The following is an 11,375-nucleotide window of genomic DNA, read 5'->3' on the forward strand; positions in this document are numbered from 1 at the left end:
GAGGAAGAGGTGGTCTCTTGGGGTCAGGACAGAGCTGTGGTTGGAAAGCATGAAACAGATCCTGCCAGATCACACCCACCTAGTGCTTTTGCAGCTTTTTAAACACCCCTCCTTCCCCCTCCATCCTGTGTGGCTTCTGTAGGAACAAGCTCTCTGCTAACCCCTTCTTACTTCTGCTGTGGGTATGGATGTCAGAGAATTCCGCTGCGGATCTCGGGGAGGCCGAATGCCAGTGCATTCGGCCCCCAGAAATCTGTGGCGGAATGGCCTGCCCCCCACCCCCCCGCGGATTCCCCCCAGGACGAGACTTACCTGGGGCAGATCTTCCGGGTGGCGGCGGCTCCGGCGGCGGCTGGTCTTCCGACCGGCCACCGCCGCCGCCATTTGCAGGTTGTTGTTGTTGTTGTTGTTTTACACACACGTGATAGGCTACGTAGGTTTTTATGTAGCCTAAAATGACTGGGTTAAAAAAAAAAAAGGCATATGCAAATGGCGGCGGCTACGGCCGCCGCCATTTGCGTTCCTTATTTTGGGCCGTCTTAGTCTACGTAAATATCTACGTAGACTAAGACGGCAAAAATAAGGGGAAAGCAAATAGCATCTGCTACGCTATTTGCATTCCCCTTATTTTCGCTGTCATAGTCTACATAAATATTTATGTAGATTAAGACATCAAAAATAATGAACGCAAATGGCGGTGGCCGTAGCCGCCACCATTTGCGTACGCGGTTTGTTTGTTTGTTTTCCCCAGAGCCCTCCGCAGCCGGAAATCCGGCTGCAGACGGCTCTGGCCTGGCTGGGCCTGGCCGGCTGCTCCGCGGAGCTGCTGCAGAGCACAGCCGGCCGTGGAGGATTCCAGGGGGAGGAATGAAGTGCCTCCCCCCCCATCCAGGATTCCAGGGGGAGGGACAGAACGCCTCCCCCCCCCATAAACATAATCCACGAACAGGTAAGTGATTTTCGTACATCCCTAGCTGTGGGTCAAGTAAAAGAGACATGCATGTTCTGCAAAACATGGCCCCTGCAACAAATTCCTGACTTGTGCTGCTGATAAAGTCCTTCCACAGAAAGTAGAAGAAGGAACTAGAGGATCTGCTATCCTTGACTTGATCCTAACCAATAGAGATGACTTAGTGGATCAAGCAGCAGTTACAGGAAGTCTGAGGGAAAGCAACTGTGTTAGACTTGAGTTCTTGGTTCTAAAGGAAGCAAAAGCCAAGTGTAGCCAAATGCATACCCTGGATCTTAGGAAAGCCAATTTTAATTAACTCATAACAATGATCAGTAAGGTCCCATGGCAAGTGACAATACTAAGAATAGGAGTCCAAGATGGGTGGGAGCTTTTAAAAAAGGAAATTCTACAGGCCCAATTACAAACAATTCCAACAAGAAAAAAAGGTGGAAGACAACAGAAGAAGCCAATGTGGCTTCACAAAAAGCTTAGAGATGACCTGAAAACAAAAAAGGACACATATAGGAAGTGGAAAGAAGGCCAAGCAACAAAGCAAGAGTACAGGTGGATAGCACAGAATTGTAGGGATGGCGTCAGAAAAGCTAAAGATGAGAAAGAGCTGAAGTTCAACAAAAAGGCTTTCTTCAGATATGTGCATAGTAAAAGGCAGAGGAAAGAAATGGTGGGTCAACTATTAAATAAGGATGGCAAAATGATTACAGATGACAAAGGCAGAAGTGCCCAGTTCCTACTTTGGCTCAATCTTTTCCCAACAGAGGGCCCTGGCAAAGGCGAAGTACAGACTGAAGGGGGAGGATTGCAGCTTGAGATCGATAGGCATATGGTCAAGGAGCACCTAGTTACTTTGAATGAGTTCAAATCTTCAGGGCCAGATGAACTGCATCCTAGAATAATATAGGAACTCGCAGAAGAACTCTCAGAGCCACTGTCTATTATCTTTGAGAAATCATGGAGGACGGGTGAAGTACCAGATGACTGGAGGAGGGCTAATGTTGTCCCTATCTTCAAAAAGGGTAAAAAAGAGGAACCTGGGAACTACAGACCAGTCAGTCTGACATCAATCCCTGGGAAAATTCTGGAGCAGATGATAAAGCAATCCATCTGGAAGCACCTTGAAAACAATGCAGTGATTACTCAAAGGCAACATGGATTTGTCAAGAACAAAGCCTGCCAGACAAATCTGATCTCATTTTTTGATCAAGTTACCTCCGTTGTGGACTGTGGGAATGCTGTGGACATAATATACCTTGACTTCAGCAAAGCATTTGACAAAGTGCCCCATGATATCCTGATGAGCAAACTAGCTCAAAGTGGGCTAGATGAAACAACGGTCAGATGGATCCACCGTTGGCTACAGAATCAGATTCAAAGAGTGCTTATCAATGGGACGTTCTCAAACTGGGGACTGGTCACTAGCGGGTACCGCAGGGCTCAGTCCTGGGCCCAGTGCTCTTCAACATTTTTATTGATGACTTGGAGGAGGAGGTGCAGGGAATGCTGATCAAATATGCAGATGACACAAAATTGGGCAGGATAGCTAATACACGGGAAGACAGAAACAAAATTCAAAGTGATCTGGATAGACTGGGGTGCTGGGCAGAAAACAACAGAATGACATTTAATAGGTATAAATGCCAAGTTCTGCACCTAGGAAAAAGAAACCAAATGCACAGTTACAAGATGGGGGATACGTGGCTCAACAACACTACAAGCGAGAAGGATCTTGGAATTGTTGTAGATCACAAGCTGAATATGAGCCAACAATGTGATGTGGCTGCAAAAAAAAGGCAAATGCTATTTTGGGCTGCATTAATAGAAGCATAGCTTCCAAATCCCTGGAAGTACTAGTTCCCCTCTACTCAGCACTGGTTTGGCCTCATCTGGAGTACTGTGTCCAGTTCTGAGCACCACACCTTAAGAAGGATGCAGACAAGCTGGAGAGGGTTCAGAGGAGGGCAACGAAGATTATCAGGGGACTAGAAACAAAGCCCTGTGAAGAGAGACTGAAAGAACTGGGCATGTTTAGCCTTGAGAAGAGAAGACTGAGGGGAGATATGATAGTGCTCTTTAAGTACTTGAAAGGTTGTCACAAAGAGGAAGGCCAGGATCTCTTGTCGATCATCCCAGAATGTAGGACATGGAAGAATGGGCTCAAGTTACAGGAAGCCAGATTCTGGCTGAACATCAGGAAAAACCTCCTGACTGTTAGAGCAATATGACAATGGAACCAATTACCTAGGGAGGTGGTGGGCTCTCCCACACTGGAGGCATTCAAGGTGAAGCTGGACAGCCATCTGTTGGGGATGCTCTGACTTGGACTCCTGCATTGAGCAGGGGGTTGGACTCGATGGCCTTGTAGGCCCCTTCCAACCCTACTGTTCTATGATTGATTCTATGAACCCAGGTCTGTCTTCCATACCAAAAGTGGCAGCCTTATGTTCTACCTCAGCTGGTCAGGTCCCACACATCCTCCTAGGACTTGAGAAATCTGTCATAACTGACTTAAGCCCCACTGATTTCAACATGACTACTCTGAGTATGACCAAATCTGGATGCAACTCTCACGGTTTCTGTTGAAATGGCCATTTCTTGATATCAGCTTGAGCTGATTCCATTAAATGTCTAAATGGAGAGAGGGAGGGAGGGAAAGAAACACCACAGACCACACACACATTGGACACTTAACACAAACATATTATAAACACTGGTATTTTTCAAAATAGTAATAAAAACATCAACTTTGGAATAGCTTTTCTTTAAAATACAGGAAAAGAACAGTGTGATGGAGTACTATAAAAATGGATGAAACAAATAAAAAGAAGAAGAAAACCTCATGGTGGAGACACAGGGCTGGCCCTAATTTCCCGCATTGGAGGCAATTGCCATACCATAAGGTAGCACTCCCAGTCCCAGGTGCTAACCTCCAACAGTCATATGGGGTGCTTTCTCCCTCCTTTCACAGCTGTTTGTGTGAATGACAGTGGAGGTGTCAGTCTAGCAGGAAACCACCCCTGTCATTAACTACTGTATCCTGCAGGTTATCATTTCTTTGTATAGTCGACACAACTGTAGAGGAAGATCCAAGGAGAAGGTCAAAACATCCTGAGTGAAGGGTGCTGATGGAAGAGTTCTATAGTTACATAACAATTTCCTTTATTTATTGTAGAAACATCTATCCTGCCATATTTCCAGAAAAGAACTCATACGGTATTTTGGAACATGCAGAGGAGGCTGGTGGCTCTGATTTTGGTGGGGCTGTAAATCCATTCTAGGTTTCAGTCAGAACCAGCCAGAACTCTAAAGAAGTGATCCAAGATGCTGAATCTACTATGGGGATAGGGTTCAGCCCCTTGGGTTGCTCCTTTAGAGTTCTGGCTGGTTCTGACTGAAACCCAGAATAGCTTTACAGCCCCACTGAAATCGGAGCCACCAGCCTCTACTGGAAACATGTATCGAGTCTACCCTTCCTTAACCCCCCCAAAACAAACCATGACACCCCCCCGTTTAATACATTACAACAACAACAATAGACAATTTCTGTGAACAGTCAAGAAAACTGAGATAGTGTTAAATAACGTTTTAAAAATTAATCCAAGAGAGCATTCATTTGAGAGTCCTTTCAAATAGCCATTCGAAGCAACGGGAAGACACAATATGGAGAAAGTTGCAGTGCTGTCACCATTCAACAACAGGGACATTTCCCCGAGGTCCCATTAGCCCCAAAGCCAAATGCAGAAGCCAGTCTCCCCCTACAGGCTGGAGTGGGCAACTGCAAGATGGACTGGGGTAGCCGCTTCACTCAGTTGTGTTCTGTCTTCTGCTTGTTGAGCAGTTGGTCACCAGACAATTGCTACACACTCCCCCTTTCCCAACAGTGTCATGATCTTGGACAGAGAGAGGCTGGAGCCAGTATGAAAGAGAACTGAAGGTGGTTATGATGGAACCATTGTTTCCCCTTGCTGAACAACAACCAAAAACTCGTTTACTGCATGTCAAACAGGTCCTGCAGGGTTTTGAAGCACAATTAAAACCTGTAAAACCTATTCAGCCAGAGACGATTGTAGGGTGAATGTGCACACTCCAGGTGATGACGGTTCTATCTTTCTACCTACCTTCAACAATCTGGAAGAACCCCTCCCTTATCATCTGTATCCACCCAGGAGCATGGAAGCTCTGCTAGAAGGGAAAAGGGATAAACACAGAGAGGAGAAAGGGGGTTGCTTATTCCAGCAGGTGGCAGAAGAACTACACATATCGCAATATATGTGTCTCTATCTGCTGATGCTTTAGACCACTCTGTGTCCATGTGAGCATTCAGCAGAAGAATTCAGATGACAGTTGAGTTAAGACAGATGGAAGGCCCAGGAAAGGGGTTTCTTGCAGAGGTAGCCACTGCTTCCTGGCCTCGGAGAACTGACAACCCTACAGCAGTGTGGTCCCCAGCTGCATGTTGCTGAGTTCTCCCTCCCAAGAGGATGGGGCTGATGTGTTGTTCAATGCCAGATGTTGTGGACAGGAGATGTGTCATCAGGCTAAAGAAACCTGCAGTGGGGGAAAAAAAGGGGGAAGTTTCATGCAAACTTCTTATTAAAACAACACCACCTCAACCTTCAGAACAAGCTGATCTTGATTGGAAAAATGGGATGCCAAAAGGGACAGATTCGTCCACCCCTATGTGACTGGAATGTCCCTCCTTCAAAACTCCAGCCACTTTTGGGCCCAACAGATCCCTGTTGCCCGCCCGGCTCGGCTTATGTTCTCAAACCAAGCCACAGGCTTTCCCCGAAATCCGGGAACTTTTTGCGGTTTTCTCACTCTCTCATCAATAGAAAGTTGCACAAATTGCAGGTGCAATTTGTGTAATTCATGCAAATTCCAGCTCGAATTTGCTTAATTTGCACAAATTCTACCCCTGAATTTGCATAAATTATGCAAATTCTGGTCGGAACCGGTGCAAATTACGCAAATTGCAGTTGCAATTTGCACAACTTTTTATTGACAAGGGGAAAAAAATGCCCCAGAACATCTGCGAGCTGCCCTGACTCAATGCAGATCGCATCAGGCCAGCTTGTGGGCAAACAAGTCGAAGTTGGGGGGGGGGGAGCTGCTGAAAGCTTGGCAAACTCCACCCCGCCCCCTGGATGGATTCCTCTGACATCTCTACTTGTGACCTATGAATTAAAATGTAGTCCAGCAGCTACACATGGTGGCCAACCAGGGACTCAATTACTTCTTTGTTTTTGGCACGCTGTTCTTATACCCATGGGACACCAGGGCCACCACCTGCCTGAGCCATATGGAAATGACTGAGGCTTTATCCTTTAAAGGCGCCTGATCTGTTTTAGCAGCCTCAGACTGCGATGATGGGGGAGTGGCTGTGGAATGCTTGACTCTTCATAGCTGGAGTCTTCACCGTCCAAGGACAGCAATGTAACCTCTTCTGGATGCGGGAGGCAGGTCTCTGTGGTCTTCCTGGTGAACTGGGTGATGCCTTTCTCTAACTGAATCCTCTCAATGAACTGATAACTCTGGAGGCTTGTCTTCAGAGGATGGGTGCGGGGGGTCAGGATCCTCTGAGGACAAGGGGCCAGGGTCCTGATCCAAGACACTTGGCTTGTGTGCATGCTCTGCCCCCTCCCTGGTTTAAGCCCTCACACATTTGCTCAAAATACCTGGATAGCACTTGTGAAAGATGCAAAATGGTGGCCAGGATGCTAACACAGTTGCTTTGGCTAGCCCCGGCATTAGCAGCCCAATGAAAAGAACCATAGGAAGAAATAAAGATGTTGTTCTACCACCACCGCTCATGGTGAGCTCTACCCCACCCACCCCAACAAATTGCTGGAAAATATCACCACTCACTGGAGAAATTTGGTGAAATGTCCCCACCACCCCAATTTCTCTGCCCACAAATAGGGAGGAGAATTCCGAGAGGCCATTTTTGCTCTCACAGCTCTGAGTCTGCTGTCTGAGGCAGCTGCCTCAGCTTGCTTCACAGCACGGCTGCCTCCGAGGGCGTGAAAACTCACCATTCATGACATAGAGGGTGAACACCAGCCAGGCAAGGCAGAAGCTCCATGTGAAATGAAGGTTCCCGACAGAGCTCATCTCTTTCTGGGTTACATCCACTGTGTACAAGGCCATGGTGGCAAAGCCGAGGGTTCCTAACACAGGGCAAGAGCAACGGTTTTAGGGGTGCCTCTCAGGGTCTCTGCATTGCCCTGCTAGGATGCCACTTCCTTTGTGAGCCTGGGGTGGTATAGCAATTAGCATAATGGACTAGAGCAAAGTAAGGAGATCTGCGTTCAAATACCTACTCAGCCGGGAAGCTCACTTGGGTAAGCTTGGGCCAGATACCATCTGTCAGTCTCACCTACTTTACAGGGTTGTTGTGAAGGTAAAGCGTGGCGGCAGAACCTTGCACAATATCCCCAATTCTTTTAAGGGCAGAAAGGGTCATAGCTCAGTGGGAGAGCTATGGTAGAGCAGCGGCTTTTCCTAGGGTTGCACCTTTCGTCTTGAGTGTGTGCGTGTGTGTTTGGAATGCATCCCCCTATTCTGTTTTGATTCTGGGTTGATGAATATGGTGGAATGCTTTGCTACCTGTGGCAAAGCTTGCTGCTGAAGAAACCAGTACATTGGGTGGTCCCCCACAGCGCCTCAAGCATTGGGAGGAGATGAGCAAGGAGAAAGCTGCGACGAAGCCAGCAACGGTAGCAAGCGTCAGGAGGATTCTAGAAGCTTTCATGAAATCTGCCAGAGAGAGAGAGAGAGAGAGAGAGAGAGAGAGAGAGAGAGATTCCTTTCGTTTGTCCTTTTAATTTATTCTGTCCAGACTACTCACCAGTAGATTCACACAGGAGACAGTCTTTTGCTGAAAAAATTGTGCAGACTTTTTTCTATACCCCCTAAAGAAGGGCTAAAATAAGAAAGAAAAGGCCAAAACACATTGGGCTTCTTATAATAAATTCTGTCCTGCATCCCAAGAACCCGTTTCTCTTTTTCTGTGGTCTCCCACATCAACCTGCCTATTTTCTTCAGAGGCTTTTCTACAGGAGGGGTAGGCAGAATTCAGGCTTGTGGGATCTGCTTTGTTTTCTGCTAGCACCTAAGGGCCAAAACAGATGTTACTTTAAATGTGCTTCCAGCAGCTGTGTCTTTGTTTATTTGTTTGTTTGTTTCATTTTTAGAGTAGGGCCAGGGCCCCTGATCAGGATTGGGCCCCTAGCATGGTGGGGTAGTGGTGGTGGTCAGGAGTCTTTTAAGCTTTGGATTGGGCTCCTAACATGGGGTACTGGTGGTCAGGAGTCTTTTGAGATCTGGACTGGGGTCCCTGAGCCTTCTCTAATGTAAATATGGACAGAAGACATAGCTGCAAGGCCCACACTTAAAAGTAATGTTAGTTTTGTTCCTAAGGTCCAGCAACTGCTGCCAGGTTCAAAAGAGTGGCTCGAGTGGGCAGGCGTACAGTAACGATGAAGGAACAGGGTGCCTCTGAGCATGTGCTCAGCCCAGGGAATTGTGAACAGTGCCAGAACCAGCAGATTCTGGCTCACAAGTCCTTTTCACACAGGAATGGGTCCAGGCTAAAGGCAAAAGGGGCAGGGGCCAAAATGCCAGCAGATTCTAGCTAAAAGCTCTTCCTGTCAGTAACAAAACCCTAGGAGAGGCATTTCCGCCTGTTAGAATGGGGGGAAAGTAGGGATGTATGAAAGTGACTTACCTGTTTGTGGATTCTGTTCGCAGTGGGGGGGGCGCTCCTCGACCGGGGGGGGGGGAGGCGATCTGGTCCTCCCCCCCGGAATCCTGTCCGGCCGGCTCTGCTCTGCAGCAGCTCTGTGGAGCAGCCGGCCAGGGCTGTCCACAGCCAGACTTCCGGCTGCGGACGGGCTGCTGTGGATGCAAATGGCAGCCGCCGTAGCAACCACCATTTGGGTCCTTTCAGGCTGCCGTGATAGGCTACGTAAGAATTTACATAGCCTATCATGGCATGCCCCCCCCCCAAAAAAAAACAGTGTATGCAAATGGTGGTGACTACGGTGGCCGCCATTTGCGTTCCCTATTTTTCGCCGTTCTAGCCTACATAAATATTTACGTAGGCAATTACGGCGAAAAAAAAGGGAACTGCAAATAGCGTAGTGGGTGCTATTTGCGTTTCTTTTTTTTTTCACCATAAAAGCCTACGTAAAAAAAAAGAACGCAAATAGCGCCCACTATGCTATTTGCGGTTCCCTTTTTTTCGCCTTAATTGCCTACGTAAATATTTACGTAGGCTAGAACAGCAAAAAATTCTCCGCAATCCCTTAGGGAAAGCAGCACAAATCTAGGAAATCACCAAAGGACTGATGGTCAGGAGAAAGAGGGTGGGGTCAAAGGAAGGGGGCATGGCCATCTGGGGAACCCCAGAGGGCTGGGTTTGGCCTCCAGGCTTGAGGCTGTGCACCTCTGATGTAGACAATACCAAGCTAGAAGGACCAATGGCCTGTCTCAGGTAGTGCTGTGCTGAAAAGTTCTCCCACATTTTTTTTCAACCATTCTCATTCAATTTGATAGAAAAGAAACTGCTTTCAAAAAGAAATTCAAAGGAGGAGAAATTTCAGAAAAGTTCTCATGGGCTGGATTTGGGGTTCTTGGGCTTACCTTACTTATGAGGTGGCTGAGGAGTGTGCATGAGTGTCCTGTCCGTCGCTGTACATCTCTGTGGCAGCCTCTCACCTCCTCGGCTTCCCGCACTTCAGTGAAAGCCACCATGAGGGAGACATCATGAGGCAATCCCTCCCATGGGGCTTTTTCAGTTCAGGAAGTGCAGGCGGCCTGGGAGGCTGCACAGCAATGGAAAGATGTGTAACAGGGAGAGAAAACACACACAGCACCCTCGGCCACCTCACAGGGTTTAGGCAAGCTCAAAACTACCACCAAAAGAAATTCTAAATTCTGCCTCAGAAAAGTGGAAGCCTCACCAGAATTGGTGTTGTTGCCACCTACAGAAGCAGTGCAGTAAACCAAAAACCCTGTGGAAAAAAGAAGCTGTGCTACAAACCCCGCCAATAGTGAGCCCTATCTGTGAGAACATGTTGGAGGAGAAATTTGGTGAAATTGTCCCCCCCGCCCAATTTCTTGGCCCACAAATAGGCTGGAGAATTTCGAGAGGCCATTTGTGCACAGCTCTAGTTTCAGGATAACACAGCTGCCCATGTCAGTACAAACCACCTTAGAGCCACTTTGCAGTGCCCCGGTACACAGTCATTGTACCTTTTTTAAAATATAAGAAAAGGTCATGAAAACATGAAAACATTAGCCCCTCAAGACCCATCAATGCATGTTGGGGAGGCATCTTGGTGGGGATGCAGGACATCTGAATAGCAACTCAAGCCCCGACTAGGTGACAGACCCCTTGGGATTAGGGGAACATAGCGATGGAACAAGATAAGAAGATCTTTGTGTGTGTGTGGGAAGAAGGACAGGATCTGCAGGACAGACCCTCACGGCCCTGGTGGTCCTCACCGCTGCTCCCGCTCAGTTGACTGCAGGCCACGTTGTTGCAGAGCTTGTTGACTGTTGGGCTAGGTGATAGGCTAGTTTCCGGGACAATGACTTCCAGCCAGGAGGGGCTAAGGAGGGAGACGGATAGGAGCAGGAAGCTGATGCAAGTAGAGGTGGCCGTGACGGCTCTGTAGGGTAACTTCACTCCAGGCCAGTGACAGGTGTTGGCTGGAGGCATCTTGGCCAAAATGGAGAAGCCCCTGATAAACAGTGGAGCCACACCTGAATAATACCCAGGGCCTCAGCTCCCCACAGCACTTGGGAAACAGGAAAACCTGCTTCCTTCTGGAACAGCAGTGGATGGATCAGTACACAGTTCTCTCTTTTCCCAGAGTCTCCTCACAACAGTGTCAGGTTCCAGTGTCCCTACAGACACTTCCTGGCTGGTTCCAACTGCCATGGAATCTTCCTTTATTTTCTTGTGGAGGGGCAGGGGAGCTTGAGAAAGAATTAAGACCAGGCCAGGGGCACCATGTAGGGATGGGGAATTGCTGCTCCCCATGTTTTTCAGCCTAGATGTCATTATGATTTATGTTGTTAGCTCCTCCTTTGATAGATCAATAGATCGATACATAGATCGATACATAGACAGACAGACAGACAGACAGGCAGATAGATGTAAAGTGCCAGAACAGCAAAGCTCTTGATCCTCTATGGATGTAGTCAGTCTTAAGTTAAAATATATAAGAAAGATAGAATAACAACAGGATAATTTCAACATATATTTAGAGCTAAACATTTTAGCTTCCACCCGCATCAGTAGATGAGATGTTAAAAATCATCACAGCTACTGATGAGGGCAGAAGCTGAAATGTTTAGTTCTAAATATATTTTGAAATTACTCTGCTGTTAGTCTGTC

This window comes from Heloderma suspectum, chromosome 10, assembly GCF_057233095.1.
Source record: "Heloderma suspectum isolate Gila_16-S chromosome 10, 16-S_ref, whole genome shotgun sequence".
Classification (NCBI taxonomy): Eukaryota; Metazoa; Chordata; class Lepidosauria; order Squamata; family Helodermatidae; genus Heloderma; species Heloderma suspectum.